General features: G+C 46.5%; 1 long non-coding RNA gene across 1 annotated transcript; it reads right to left on the bottom strand.

Annotated features, from left to right (window-relative positions):
• Window positions 1-7,177: 7,177 nt before the first annotated feature.
• On the bottom strand, window positions 7,178-12,422 carry LOC113222216. Its single transcript, XR_003308286.2, has 3 exons — window positions 12,182-12,422; window positions 7,900-8,014; window positions 7,178-7,700 (listed from the first exon to the last, which is right to left on the bottom strand). It is a non-coding gene; the product is annotated as an uncharacterized LOC113222216 (long non-coding RNA).
• Window positions 12,423-16,389: the final 3,967 nt, after the last annotated feature.

Raw genomic sequence — 16,389 nt, 5'->3', positions numbered from 1 at the left:
CCGGGTTTACGCCATTCTCCTGCCTCAGCCTCCCGAGTAGCTGGGACTACAGACGCCCGCCACCTCGCCCGGCTAGTTTTTTGTATGTTTAGTAGAGACGGGGTTTCACCGTGTTAGCCAGGATGGTCTCGATCTCCTGACCTTGTGATCCTCCCGTCTCAGCCTCCCAAAGTGCTGGGATTACAGGCTTGAGCCACCGCGCCCGGCTTGGCCTTTACTTTTTTATCTGTACAAGGGATCTAAAGGCCCGTGATTCTAGGCCATGACAGCTCTTCATACACACATATGCAAACATCACACGCCTATGTGAAAAGCTGTGACACTTGGTTGATTTCCTGAAGAAGTTATCTTGTATCATTTCTACTCAAGTACTCCACTTCCTTCCAGAGAAGTATCTGAGGATGATGGGCTATCCCACAGCAATGTGTGTAACCTCTCCTGCTTATGATCCCTGTTCACATAGCATTTTCCAAAAGCATTTGGTGTGAAGTGACAGAAGAAAGAAGAATAAGGTTCTTTCAGCCCATTCATTCATTCATTCATTCATTCAACAAATATTGACTAACTATCTACGTGCCAGGCACTGGTGATATAACAGGGAACATATATTTTTGTAGGTAGGGACAGACAACCAAAAAGTATGTTAAAGAGTGATCAATGCTGTAGAGGAAAATACACCAGGAAACAGGAAAGAAGAATAGCCACCTACATTGGGGTGACCCCTAGCCACCCTACATTGGGGTGACGCTAGTGCTACAAAATGGAAACAGCGGCCGGGTGTGGTGGCTCACACCTGTACTCTCAGCTCTTTGGAAGACTGAGGCAGGCAGATCACCTGAGTTCAGGAGTTCAAGATCAGCCTGACCAACACGGCGAAACCCTGTCTCTACTAAAAACATAAAAATTCGCTGGACGTGGTGGCACACGCCTGTAATCCCAGTTACTCAGGAAGCTGAGGCACAAGAATCACTTGAACCTGGGAGGCAGAGGTTGGAGTGAGCTGAGATCACACCACTGCACTCCAGCCTGGGTGACAGAGCAAGACTCTGTCTCCAAAAACATAAAAAATAAAAATAAAATGTAAACAGAGAATAAGATACCAAAAGAAAGAACATGAACGATTAATTGTAACAAAAGCCTTTGTAAGCTGATACTTTCCTTCCTGGATCCTTGTCCCTTACAAATGGAAAAAAAGGGCGGGTAGGGGGTAGCATCAAAATGATGTTTTAAGATGGCTTAGGGTTTCAGATGTCTGACAGCCATACTCATGTACTTCAAGGAAAAAGCTCTAGCTCTATAAGCCATTTGGGCAATGGTTTAATGTCTTTTTTTTTTTTTTTTTCAGAGAGTTTTTAAAATACAGGAAAACATGTGTGTTTATTTGGCTGCTCTGTGCCCGTACACGTGCAAACTGTGCTAACAGGTTTTTCCATGTTTTGCTGAATTTGCCAGCTTGCCATAAACAGACTAGCGTGCTATAATAGCTCACTCTCTTAAGCCCTCTTCAGTATCAAAAACAAAACTTTAATCTGTAACACGGTTATCAGCAGTGAAAGTGGAAAAGGTACCTATGAGTCAAAATGACCCTCTGCCCCGCCCCGCCTCACCCTACAAAAAGCTGTTCAGGAGTATTTGGGCTGGTTATGAGAATGCTGTCTGTATTCCCAGGGACAGACAAACGCCTACCCTGGTTAGAAGCTGCGCTGCTCAGCCTTCAGGGTAGAAAGCTCCCCACACCCTCTACCCAAGGAGAAGAGAAGCAAATGGGGTGGCCAGGCTCCAGGACGTGGACTGTTTAGTGTGGTTTCTGCAGTCCAGGTCACCGCCATGGGTGAATCTTTTCCTTCCTTCTTTTCCACCCAAGTGCCCAAGGTCCTACGGCTGCTTAGGGCCTCTTCCCTAGGATGAGTCAGCCCAGCTATTCCCCTTCCCTCTTTTTTTTTTTTTTTTTTTTTTTTTTGAGATGGAGTCTCACTCTGTCACCTAAGTGGGAGTTCAGTGGTGCAATCTTAGCTCACTGCCACCTCTGCCTCCTGGGTTCAAACAATTCCCCTGCCTCAGCCTCCCAAGTACCTGAGACTACAGGCACCCACCACCACACCCAGCTAATTTTTATATTTTTAGTAGAGACAGAGTTTTTCAACTTGTTGGCCAGGCTGCTCTCGAACTCCCAAGCTCAGGTGATCCACCTGCCTTGGCCTCCCAAAGTGCTGGGATTACAGGCATGAGCCACCGCATCTGGCCGAGTCAGCCCAGCAATCCTGACTTTTTGTTCTGGCAAAATTACTGTCTTCCACGTCTACCTTCCAAGTAGCTAAATCAGAGATCCGGCCTTGGGGCAGGCTTGAAGAATCCCTGTTTTTGGTCCTCAAGAGGTCCCACCAGGGTCTGGGACAATTCCAAGACTTGTGTCCTTAAAAAGGAAAGAAACCTCACATACATGGCTCTCACAGAGCTCAGGCAAGGCTTGGGAGGTGGCCCTAAGGTTTGGGAGTGCCATCTATGATAACAGCTAAGAGATCTGAAGCCAGCTGTCTGGGTTCAAACCTCAATTCCAACAGCACCGGCTGTGTGATGTTAGACAACGTCCCCGGCCTCTCTGTGGTTCAGTTTCCTCACTGTAAAAGGGCCACAATAATAGAGCTGCTCTAAAAATTAAGTGAATTAGTGCGTAAAAAGTATTTAGAACAATGCTTGGCACATGGGGGAGTTCAACAGACACGTATTGAACAGAGTAACTTAGCAATTAGTAAATATACTCATGCAGGCCAGGCGCGGTGGCTCACACCTGTAATTCCAAAACTTTGGGAGGCTGAGGCGAGAGGGTCACTTGAGCCCACGAGTTTGAGACTAGCATGGGCAACAGAGCAATATTCCATCTCTAAAAATAAAACAAATATGTATATATACACTCATATATTCACAGTGTATTTATAATATACAAAATAGCTGGAATACAGACTTAACTATTCACAATGGTTACTTCTAGAGAAGGGGGAATGCAAATTTCAGATTTTTACCCCACTCATATATTCTTGTATTATCTGAAATATTTAAGCAAATTGTATGTGTAAATTTGCCCCAAAACACGTAGCAGAACAATGTAGTTTTGACTCAAATATCTTCAAATCATGATGGAATTGTCCTGTGAAAGTAAAGTTATAGAAATGAAAAGTCTCCCTCCAGCCTAAATGGACCTTTCATATGACCTATATGACACAAACCAATGCAGACACCCCAATCCTTTCCCTACTGTCATAAGAAGTTTTCAGTGAACTACATTCCCCTTTACAAACTAGATGATAGTTACAGTTACCAGGCAAGAACGTGGATCTAGTTCTCCTTTTTCAAAGGCCAATGTTCCTCACATAATAGCAATGCATTCTTCAACCGGTCAACTGCCCACAACACCTGAGGTGACAGACACAAAGTGCTTGGCACTTACTTACTCTTACCGGTTTATCACAAAGAAGAGAACACAGGAACAGCCAAATGCAAGAGACACACAGAGCACACCATGGGGCAGAGAGGTCGGGGCTTCCATGACATCCCTGGAAGTGCCACCTCCCCAGCACCAAATGAGTTCACCAAACCAGAAGCTCTCCAAACCCAATATTTAGAGGGATTTATGGAGTTTTCATAACAGACATGATTAAGTCATTGGCCACCCGTGACTAGCTCAATCTCCAGCCTGTCTCGTCTCCCCTCCCAGAGGTAGGGGTGAGGCTGATACATCCAACTCTTTAATCATGACTCATCTTTCTGGCAACCAGCCCTGATCCTGAACCTGTCCAGGGGCCCAAAGCCACCTGTCATCTCATTATCATACAAAAGATACTCCTATCACCCCAGAGATTCCAAAAGTCTTAGAAGCTCTTGTGTCAGGTATTGAAACCTAAGACCAAATATTATAACCAATGATGTTCCTAGTGCTCAGGAAGTTACAATGGTTTTAGAAGCTCCGGGCCAAAAACCAGGAAGAATACTAAATAGATACACTATTGTACTATGTATCCCACTATCATGATAATTTTTTTTGAGACAGAGTCTACCTCTGTTGCCCAGTTTGGAGTGCAGTGGTGCGATCTCAGCTCATGGTGCGATCTCAGCTCATGGTGCGATCTCAGCTCACTGCAACCTCCACCTCCCAGGTTCAAGCAATTCCTGTGCCTCACCCTCCTGAGTAGCTGGGACTACAGGTGTGTGACACTACAACTGACTAATTTTTGCATTTTTTAGTAGAGACGGGGTTTCACTGTGTTGGCCAGGCTGGCCTTCAACTCCTGGTTTCAAGTGATCTGCCCGCCTCAGCCTCACAAAAATCTAAGTCACGAGCCACCATGCCTGGCCTCACTATCACAATAATTACACTGAGAGGATGGGCGAAAAAACGTGGGCAACAGGAGGAGCGGGGAGGGTAAGCAACCTGAATCGTTGTCTTCCACAGTAGGACATTTCCCTGTCTTTCACACAATCTAGAAGAACAAGCTAAAACATAAACACAGTAACCTCCAAGGAGCAGGGATCAGAGTAGAGAAGGGTAAGGTAGGGGATTGCTGGGTTTTGTCCTAAGTCTTGTTAATTTCTGACTCTTAGAGCTGTATGCCTGTACAACTTTGCTGAAAATGAGTATTTACCTGTAATCCCAGCACTTTGGGAAGCCAAGGTGGGCAGATCACGAGGTCAGGAGATCAAGACCATCCTGGCTAACACGATGAAACCCCCTCTCTACTAAAAATACAAAATATTAGCCAGGCGTGGTGGCGGGCACCTGTAGTCCCAGCTACTTAGGAGGCTGAGGCAGGAGAATGGTGTGAACCCAGGAGGCAGAGCTTGCAGTGAGCTGAGACCACGCCACTGCACTCCAGCCTGGGTGACAGAGCAAGACTCCGTCTCAAAAAAAAAAAGAGTATTTAATTGTTAAACAAAATCTGATACTTGACCAACAACAATAGTATACTAAGTGATACGGTTTTTTGTTTTTGTTTGAGAGAGGGTCTTCCTCTGTTGCCCAGGCCGGAGTGCCGTGGTGCAATTATAACTTACTACAGCCTCAAATTATTGGGATCAGGTGATCAACCTCCCGAGCAGCTAGAACCACAGGTGTGCACTACCATGTCCAGCATTTTTTTTTTTTGGTAGAGGTGGAGGTCTCGCTATGCTGCTGGTCTTAAACTCCTGACCTCAGTGGATCCTACTGCCTTAGCCTCCCTAAGTGCTGGGATTACAGGTGTGAGCCACCACACCAGGCCCAAGTGGCGTATTCTAAAATTTTTTGGAATCCAACCACTTTGAAAATGTATGGAGAGCTATAAATCGTCTCCCCATAAACACATGGATGCATATACACAAAATTGTTGCACAGGAGTTTGGGGATGTCATAAATTTCTGAGAGCTGGGTTAAGAACCTTAGGATTACAGATTCTGATTTATTTTTTCTTTTTTTTTTTGGAGGGGGGACAGAGTCTCGCTTTGTCATCCAGGCTGGAGTGCAGTGGCGTGATCTCGGCTCACTGCAAGCTCCGCCTCCCGGGTTCACGCCATTCTCCTGCCTCAGCCTCCCGAGTAGCTGGGACTACAGGCGCCTGCCACTATGCCCGGCTGATTTTTTGTATTTTTAGTAGAGGCAGGGTTTCACTATAGCCAGGTTGGTCTCAATCTCCTGACCTCATGATCTGCCCTCCTCGGCCTCCCAAAGTCTGGGATTACAGGTGTGAGTGACCACGCCCGGCCCTAGATTCTGGTTTATTAAAGTAAATGTATTTCAAGTCAGAGCTTGTCATTTATTGCACAGGAAAATAAAAACTTCATTTAAAAAATCAAAAACACCCACATGATAAAATGAGGTCCTGCTTGGTTTTAAACTACTCAGTGACCACCATCAGTTATTTTCTTGACCACAGGATGCACCTAATTCCTAACTATGAAAAAAGGTACAAACATTGTTTATTGGGCTTTTGGCTTGAGCCTTGAAACAATCGGATTCTCTCAAGCTCAGGAATGTGAATCGCTGTTGGGTTGATGCAGCCGTTTCCATTCTAGAAATGGACCTGGAATCATGTACTTTTCACCCATGGAGAGTCCTTTGTGTAAGACTTGAAAAGGCAAGGTCCCAAATTCCCCATATGGGTGTGTTTCTTCCAGTAGAGGAATTACTCTAATGACTTCTTAGCAAAACTTACATAATCAGGGCAGGCCATCAAAATACTCCAAAACACAAAGTTTAGCTCCATTTCTGACGGACCTGTCTCCACTGCTATCAATCTCACCAACAGCCTCACATCAAGTCACAGGAACGGTTTTTTCATTTAAGAAGGATCTTCATGGCTGGATGCGGTGGCTCATGCCTGTAATCCTATCACTTTGGGAGGCCAAGGTGGGTGGATCACGAGGTCAGGAGTTTGTGACCAGTCTGGTCAACATACTGAAAGCCCGTCTGTACTAAAAATACAAAAATTAGCCGGGCTTGGTGGCACGTGCCTGTAGTCCCAGCTACTCAGGAGGGTGAGGCAGGAGAACTGCTTGAACCTGGGAGGTGGAAGTTGTGGTGAGCCAAGATCACACCACTGCACTCCAGCCCAGGCAACAGGCAACAGAATGAGACTCCATCTCAAAAAAAAAAAAAAAAGAAGAAGGATCTTCATGTTCCTGCCAATTTGCAAAAAAAAAAAAAAAAAAAATGGTATCTGTTAACCAGAGGCAATGAAAAGCACCTCCCAGGCCGCTGTAGTAAGTGGATCAGTAACTGTGGTGGGAGATTCCAGCCCCCGAGACCTGTGACTATGTCACGCAGCAAAAGGGCTTTGCCACAGGCCTTAGGAGAGGTATCCTGGGCTATCCAGGGAGGTCCAATCTAATCCCATGAGCCTCTAAGAGCATAGAACTGGCCAGGCGAGGTGGCTCACCCCTGTAATCTCTGCACTTTGAGAGGCTAAGGCAGGCGGATCACGAGATCAAGAGATGGAGACCACCCTGGCTAAAATGGTGAAACCCCATCTCTACTAAAAATACAAAAATTAGTCGGGCATCCTGGTGGGCACCTGTAGTCTCAGCTACTCAGGAAGCTGAAGCAGGAGAATCACTTGAACCCAGGAGGTAGGGGTTGCAGCGAGCTGAGATCACGCCACTGCACTCCAGCCTGGCCAACAGTGCGAGACTCCATCTCAAAAAAATATTTTAAAATAGGACATAGAACTTTCTCCGAGTGGAAGAAGAGAAATGCACACAGGGGAACTGGAGAGCCTGACCAGGTCCCTGGCATAGCTAGTCCTAAGCTGATGGGACCACGTGCAAAGAACAGATAGAAGCCTCAGGAGCTGAGGGCAGCCCCCAACAGATGACCAGCAAGGGAACAGACAACTCAGTCCTGCAACCACAAGGAACTATATTTGGCCAAAAGCGCTTGGAAACAATTCTCCAATGAGGAATGCAGCCCAGACCACACGGTGATTTTTGCCCAGTGACACCTGCGTCAGACTTCTGTCCCACAGAACTGTGAGATGATACAATTTCAATTGTTTTAAGCCATGAAATATGTGGAAATGTGGTAAAGCAGCAACAGAAATGAATACAGTGATTTACGTGGAAACCCCTAGAAGAGTGTCTGGCACGGTGTTGTCACCTGACAAGCGTTTCCTGATTTCCTTACATCACAAGGCAGGGCTGGCCACACTCCATCCAAAAGAGATGATAGACTTGCTCTGACAAAACAGATTCAGTGAATTACAAATGGCCCAGAACACGTACAAATTTCAGGTTTCAGGTAAGTGATTGCCTTTCCTTTCACTTAGAAACCTCCCAATGCTCATCTTACTGATAAACTCTAAGGACCAGGCAGGAGACTAAACACCAGACAAACCCAGCCCCAGATGCCCCGAGGGAGCCCATCCCAGCATTCACTCTGCTGCACTGAAATGATGTCCAGGTCAGTTTATCCCACTAGACCAAGAATTCCAGCTCTCCATGTGTGAGTCACCAGTGCTGCCTCTGCATCTCTGCTTCTATGACGGTGCTTCTGCACTTCACAGGAAATCTGTATCAATGTTTGTCAACACTATATATGACAGTATAACTTAATATCTGCACAGAAAATATAAATTCTCTGAGGACCAGAGCCGGGTTTATTAGCCTTTGTACTCCCACTGCCACTGTCTGGGACATCAGAGGCACTCGGTAGAAGTTGGTGAAGAGAAAGAAAAGGCAGAGGAGAGACAGGAAAGCAGGACCAACACTGCAGACACAGATTCTGAGGTGGCTGGAGGAGAGGCAGGGCAGAGAAACTTCCTGGATGCTGGAATGGGGTTCACTGTAATACCTGCTGCTGGATTTCAAATGTCAAAGGTGATGCTTTGCTGACCTTGACCTCTGACTGCACTTTAACTGCCCTTCAGCTTTCCCAACCTCAAGACAAGGCACTTAGAAACTGCAGTGTCCAGAAATTATGCTTCATTAAAGCATGGGAATGTTATTTACATGGACGTTCATTACTTCATTTTTTACATGGGAATGCAAATAATTGAAGAGATTGTTAAAGACTAAATCATGCACATTCTATAACTTTGTAAAATATTAATGATAACTGAAACACAAATTTTGATGGTCCCCAAAAATGCTAAAATATAAAACAATACTGGCCAATTAAAGATAGAAAACAATCCTAATGAAGCTCCCCAACAGACACATTAAAACTTCTCTGTACATTAAACATTTGGGATTTCAAAGGAAAACCCAGATTCATTCCATTCTTAATAAGGTGTTTAAAAGAAAATCTTAGGTAATACAATATTTCATTTAAAATTTACAAAATTCCATTACATTCATGATTTCGTTTGATCCTCAAAACAATCTCCTGAGTTAGGCAGAACAGGTATTACTAACAACTAACTCCATTTTACAGGTAAGGGAACTGAAGTTCACAAAGTACTTGGACTTAACAAAAGCTTTAATAGGGCCACATATCGAAAGCAAATCCTCTGGTCAAAAGAACTAGAATAAGTTATCTTTTACATATTATTCATACTTATATCCTGTCAACATCCAAAAATATTTTGACGTAGCCTGCAATAATAGACACCTAACCAATAAAAACATTAAAATGAAAAACAGGTGGGAAAAAAAAAACAGCAGGTGACATGGGAGACAGACAAAGGTAGATAGCAAAGACTGAGACTTAGAATCTAAGAAAACTTCATCTCTGACCTTCCAGTTCCAGGGAGATAATACTAAAGGAAACAAGATGGTTTATAGACTCATAAACTGACAAAAGAGAGGTTGCATCAGTTCTTAACTATGAAACACTCCTGGCAGCCACAGCAAATCTCTAGGACAACATACCAATGGCATCAAAGCAAGAGTATACTTCAGTGATAGAGTGAATTAAGTTCCCTGTTTGGGACCCAGGCCAGGGCTAGAGAGACGAACTCCGAAATGTAGAGCTCAAAAATATATCCTCTGTCGGCCAGGCACAGTGGCTCACACCTGTAATCCCCAGCACTCTGGAAGGCCGAGGCAGGCAGATCATGAAGTCAGGAGATGGAGACCATCCTGGCTAGCACAGTGAAATCCTGTTTCTACTAAAAATACAAAAAATTAGCCAGGCATGGTGGCAGGCGCCTATAGTCCCAGCTGCTTGGAAGGCTGAGGTAGCAGAATGGAGTGAACCCAGGAGGCGGAGCTTGCAGTGAGCAGAGATCCTGCCACTGCACTCCAGCCTGGGCAACAGAGCAAAACTCCGACTCCAAAAAAAACAAAACAAAACATATATATATATATACACACACACACACACACACACACACACACCAAGTGTCTTTTCCATACCCAAGTGTCCCCTGCTGTGAGAGACTTCCTTACACCATTGCGGGGAAGAGAATTTTTCTCTGCTATATTTGCTTGAAAGAATTAAAGGTGTAGGGCAAAAATTTTTGGAAATTATGTCATTTACGATCCTCAAAAGTGAGAAAAATGAAGCCCAGAAGAGAAGACCTTCCAGGAAAATTCCAGAGCCAGAGGTAGACCCAGTACATTGTTTCTGTTTTTGTTTTGAGAGGAAGTCTCACTCTATGGCCTAGGCTGGAGTGCAGTGGAGCCATTTCACTCACTGCAACCTCCGCCTCCTGGGTTCAAGCTATTCTCCTGCCTCAGTCTCCTGAGTAGCTGTGGAGACTGCAGAGATTGCAGGAGTCCACCACCACGCCCAACTAATTTTTGTATTTTTAGTAGAGACAGGGTTTCACCATGTTGGCCAGGTTGGTCTTGAACTCCTGACCTCAAGTGATCCGCCTGCCTAGACCTCCCAAAGTCCTCGGATTACAGGCGTGAGCCACCGCACCCAGCCTACCTGGTAAGTTTTAATCAAGTACTCTGAACTATGCAACAAACACTAGGAAGTAACAGAAAAAAAATTAATCTAAAAACCCTCTGGAGAGTCAAAGAATTGCAGATTTTAAATAGCATGAATACTTGGATTCATGGTATTGAAAAAGGACCTCGCACTTACCCGCATGTACAAACTGCCTGCCCACCTCTATCAGAGCATTTTTCAAGCTGTGCTGCAGTTAACTACGTACTGCGTAAAGCCAATCTGTCCCTGCAGATCATAAGCTCTTATGGGAGCCACCGAAACAGAGTTCATAGCAATGGGTCGGCAGGAGCTGATGACTGGAGGTGGGCTGTAGCCTTGGGGTCTGGGACAGCGGAGGGCAGAGAAGGCAAAAGGGCCTGTATGACATGCTACAGGGCTAGGAGCCACAGCTGCAGTGATTAGTGCAGTTTTGTCTCGTATGCCTGTTACTTATACACCATCTCTTGTTCAGAAAGAACTTCAGGTTGAGTATTTGGACTCCTTGAGCCTTCTGCTGTTTGTTTCCAGGATGTATAACACTCTTAAAAGGGGAAAACTGTCCAGTTCGATTTTGCTTCCTGGGACATTACAGGTTTTTCAAAAGTTTGATGAAAGCATTCACTAAGGAGTGATTCCACTTTCTCTGGTGGCTGAGAAATAGGCGTCTGAGGGGCAGCATCAGGTCTCCCTATCAAGCTGAGGTCGGAGTCTCCTCACCTATGGACCTCACCCTGGCTCCCCCCTCATAAATCTGACCTCTAACTGTAACTGCCTTGGCCTCATTCCGTGGGTGTGGATGCTCCTGCTTGAAACGCATTTTCAGCCCGCCAAATTCTTGGGAGAGTTTCTTCCACTCTCCAGGCGCTGAGAGCTATCAAGTTCAATCTGGCTTTCCAGATTTTTTTTTCTTCCCATTACTAACGGAAGAAATCAAGAAGCGCCAGGCAGAAGGGCCCTGCTCCCACCAATCAGAGCCCAGCGGAAGGCCAGAGCAGGAAGTGTGGCGGTGGGGCGCGGTGACAACCCCTTGCCCCGGGGACCCGCCGGCCTGGGCAGAGGTCGGTGAGGCCGCTGCGCCACAGCTCCGGGCCCGCGCCTTTCGCTTTCTCCCGCCCAGCAAGTGAGAGGATAAATCACGGGGCGGGGACAGTGCGCCCCCAGCAACCGCGCACCCCACGCACAGACCCCCCACTACAGGCGCGTCCCAGGCGGGGTCGACCCAGACGAGTCACGGGGCGGCGCACAGCCCCACTAGCAGGGCAGCCAGGACCCACGCGCGCGGGTCCACGCAGCCACGTAGATAAGTGACAAAACACTCAGGAAGCCATTATGCGGGGACAGGAAAGAGCCCCCACCCAGAGTCAGGGACTCCCTCGTCTGAGGGTCCCCGCAGTCCCCTCGGTGAGTCTGGCGAAGCAGTCTCACTGCGAGGGAGGGCGGGGAGGGCGTTGGAGTCTCCACACGCGGTGACCCGGACCCCGTTCCATGAGTGGGTCCATGCAGGGCCCACTCTGCCGCACGCGGGGACCAGCCAGGCCGCGGAGGACCGGGCAGAAGCCAGCGCCGGGGTCCATGCAGTCCCCTCCGCGGCAGACGCGGGGAGCCGGGGAGCAGTAGGGACCCGCCCGCACCCGCAGGGCGCCCGGGACCCCCGCGCTGGCCCACGCAGTATCGCAGCAGACGCGAAGCCCCCGGTGCCACCCGAGGCGGAGACAAAGCCCAGGCGCACGGACCCGGGTCCCGACCCCGGACCCTGCGGAGCCCAGCTCCGAGCCGCCACGCCTGGCGCAGCGACCCCCGCCCGGTCCGGAGACCCCGTCGCCCATCGCCCAGTCTCACCTCGGGCCGCCGCCTCCCAGCGCTAGCTCCTCGCTGCAGCGCCTGGGCCGACTAGAGCGCAGCTGAGCAGCGGCAGAGACTCCGCAGCCTCAATAAGGGAGCCCCTGGGCGGGGCCGCCGCCGCCGCCGCCACTTCAGCCGGTGTTCCCAGCTCAGGATCCGGCTCTGATCAAGGAGCTGCAGCTGGCGCTGGGCTGAGGCCGGGACACACACCATGCAGGTGTACAGGGCCCCGCCCGCCACCCGCCGCCCCACCCCCAGCGGAGCCTGGCGCCCAGGGCCCGCTCCCCCGCCAATGGGGAGCGAGCTGTGCAGAGAGGGCGGGGCCTTAGGTAACAGGGAGGTTGGGCCTTAGGCCTTAGGTAACATAGCATATGGTTGTAATCCCAGCTACTCAGGAGGCTGAGGCAGGAGAATCACTTGAACCTAGGAGGCAGAGGTTGCAGTGAGCCGAGGTTGTGCCACTGCACTCCAGCCTGGTGACAGAGTGAGACTCCATCTCAAAAATAAATAAATAAATAAATAAAGCCCCTTGAATGTAAGAAATGTGATAAAACATTTACTCTTTCCCATTCCCTCATAAACATGAAAGAGCTCACACTGCAGAGAAACCTTAAGAATGTAGGAAATGTGGTCAAGCCTTCAGATTTTCCTGTTTGTGAAAATTTGGGAGGCCTCAGACTGGAGAAAAGCCTTTTGAATTTAAATTTGTGGTAAGGCCTTCAGTTGTGTTAGTTCCTTTGGATGACATCAGCTCATTCCTGAGAAAAACCCTATGAATGTCCAGAATGTGGGAATGTTTCATTTCTCTCATACCCACTCCAGGACATATGAAAAAGCACACTGTAGCTGGCTGGACCTTGTAAATACAAGAACGTACACAGGATTGCAACTCTAAGAGTTTAGAAACTGCAAGAATGTTTTCAGTTTTAACATTCACTTGAAAAGTCATGTGAAATCTCCCACTGGAAAGAAATTCTATAAGTGAAGCTTTTCTAATTTGGAAAGCCTGATGCAAATTAATTATGGTGCAGTGCTTGAAAAAAATGTATGAAATGTTACACAAGTTACACTTAGCCAGCGTGTGGGCTTTTCTTATCACTGCTGCTTATCAGCATGCCAAAAGTCGAATCTTTGGACTCAAGTCTTGCCGGCCTTAGACATAATGGCCTCACTGCATGTGGAGCTAACCCCAGGAAGATGGAGTGGCACTCTCTGGAGGATTAGGTGGTCTCCATCGATGTGGGTTGATGGGCTCCTGAACTCTTTCCTGTAACCATGCAGAGAGTCTACACTGCCAGTGATCATGTGCCTCAACTCTTTAGATGTAGAAACTCAAAATATTCAAAATATTCTGAAACAGTTTCCATTGAAAGGAAAGAGAAAAGAGGTCAGGTGCCACGCTCCAGTCAAGAGAACTAGTAGATGGCTCACAAGAACACTCTGTCGCTACTGTCTGTGCCTCTGTCACAACAGATATCCTGATCCTTTAGTTTTAAGGGTACAGGGCCATTTTCCTCCCTTTCTTACTGGTAGTTCTCAAGATAACTGTATGATATTCTGGGAATGCAATATCCTGATAATCAGGTGACATTGGTCAGAACAGCCCAGGCTCTGTTAGAGTCCCTGCTCGAAACAGAATGTCCTTTAACGCTTGTGTCCAGCAAACCACATCGTGTGAGAAAACCCAAGGTGGGTTCCTTTCTGGGGTCCCTCAGTTGTAGTGCAAGTGAAGCATTTACAGTCAAAACTCCATCCATCTACCCTGGGTAGCTTTCTGGATCTTGCGGTAGCGGTTCATATTGAATCCCAGACTTCTGTTGTCTTCTGTTTGCTGTTTGTAAGTAATAAATTCACTTCCTGGAATTTATGTATGAATGTATTTGGTCTCATTGTACTCAGAAATGTTGGTAGCCATTGCACAGTGAACCCGCCTCATAATTGGTGAAAACACTTATGGCCCCCTTATGCCACAGCAAGGAGGTTAATTCAATCAAACATAAACTTCATGTTCAGAAAACCCTGTAGCACAATTATTACCATGTGGGAGGCCTTTAACAATGGTGATGCTGATTTGAAGAACTCTGAAGGAAGAAATTTACACAAATGGGTTGGGTACATGGGAGTCCCTGATAACTTAAAGCAACCCTTACTCCCCTCTGCCTAAAAAATGGGGAGAGGCTGGGCGCGGTAGCTCAGGCCTGTAATCTGAGCACTTTGGGAGGCCGAGGTAGGCAGATCACAAGGTCAGGGGTTCAAGACCAGCCTGACCAACATGGGGAAGCCACATTTCTACTAAAAATACAAAAATTAGCTGGGCGTGGTGGCAGGCACTTGTAATCCCAGCTACTTGGGAGGCTGAGGCAGGAGAATTGCTTGAACCTGGGAGGCCGAGGTTGCAGTGAGTCAAGACCATACCACTGCACTCCAGCCTGGGTGACAGGGCAAGACTCCATCTCAGGAAAAAAAAAAGTGAATAAGAACTGAAACAGGTTTAAAATTTCACCTAATTGGAAATGCAAAGTTTACAAAAATAATATTTAAAATAAAAGGTTCAGTGAGTGCTCATTGAAATTTATGCCTCCACAAAATAGGTTGTGATTAACTTCCACATTTGTTGAAAGCCACCAAAGTTGGGAAGCCTCCGTGTCTGAAATTCACATGTGGCTCAAATAAGAATCATCCCTTGGGATACCCCAAAGTTTAAATATGGTATCCCCTGTGATATTATGAGGAATTACTGTACATAAAACAGATTGTCTTCCTTTAACTCTGAAAATCATATTATCTTGCCTAAATTCTCCATAACGCATTGCTCTGCAGTATCCTATAATGGACATAGGTTTCCTGACCAATGAGCACTAAAATTAAATGTGTGCAATTCATCTATGTTCTTACCAAAATGGAAATCCCCGAATTCCACCAGTTAGAATAACATGACAGAATGTCAGATTTTTGGAATACGTAAGTTTTCTGTAAGGTTATTAGGTATTGATTCCATTTTATTAATAGATATAAATATATTTAGATGACCTATTTCTCCTGTGTTTTAGTCTTAATAGATTGTGTCTTTTAATTCATCCAGTTGGTCTAAGTTACCAAGTTTGTGGGTTATGGAGATTGTAATATTCTTTATTATTTCATCATAGATGGGCTCTCTAATACAAAGATCTCTTTTAATTCTTATGTTATTAGGTTGGTGCCAAAGGAATTGTGGTTTTGGACCATGAATTTTAAATTTTTATAACTAGGCTGCAACACATCTTTATTAATCAAAAGAGAACCCATTACAATGGGCGGGGCACAGTGGCTCACGCCCATAATCCCAGCACTTTGGGAGGCTGAAGCAGGCGGATCAGGAGGTCAGGAGTTTGAGACCAGCCTGACCAACATGGTGAAATCCTGTCTCTACTAAAAGGACAAAAAGTAGCCGGGCGTGGTGGCGTGTGCCTGTAATCCCAGCTACTCAAGAGGCTGAGGCAGGAGAATCTCTTGAACCCAGGAGGCAGAGGTTGCATAAAAATGAAGGTCCTCTCTTGTCTGCCACTAATTGCCTGTGTGATTTTTGGCAAATATTTAGTCCTCGGGCCCAATTCTGCTTCCTTATAAGGCTCCTTCCAGCTCTGAAATTTTGTAACTCTGGTTTCTACTCAAAGCTTCACTTTCCAACTCCCCACACTTGGCTGTTCTAAAACGTTTGTTTTGCCTCCTGATTTTACTTTCCATGCCTTTTTTGTTCTCCTCCACTTCTCATTACTATCCCATAGCCTTTTGGATTTAAGTTTTTCTAGAAAAGTTCCTCCTTTCTCAGCAATTATTTTTCAGCTTCCATTGTCTCTGAAAAAAATATTACAAATGGTCGATTTTATCTTGGAAAGAAGATCCAGAATGTGTTGGCTTCCTGTTTTGTTGGTGAAATGTCTAGAGCTTGGAGATCCGACTTGGGTCAGGATTCCCCACTAAACCTTACATGAGATAGCTTCAGAGCTGCTGGGTGGGCCGCTATTTCTCTCTCTCTGCTCTGTTTTATTAAACTCAATTAATTTTAAATATGCAGGATAGGCCAGATGTGGTGGCTCCAGCCTGTAATCCCAGCACCTCGGGAGGCCACGGCGGGTGGATCACGAGCTCAGGAGATTGAGAATAGCCTGACCAACAAGGTAAAACTCCGTCTCTACTAAAAATACAAAATTTAGCGGGATGTGGTG

The sequence above is a fragment of the Piliocolobus tephrosceles genome, unplaced genomic scaffold (assembly GCF_002776525.5).
Source record: "Piliocolobus tephrosceles isolate RC106 unplaced genomic scaffold, ASM277652v3 unscaffolded_29902, whole genome shotgun sequence".
NCBI lineage: Eukaryota > Metazoa > Chordata > Mammalia > Primates > Cercopithecidae > Piliocolobus > Piliocolobus tephrosceles.
The sequence above is the reverse complement of the archived record's forward strand: the minus strand, read 5'-3'. Positions and strand labels throughout refer to the sequence as shown.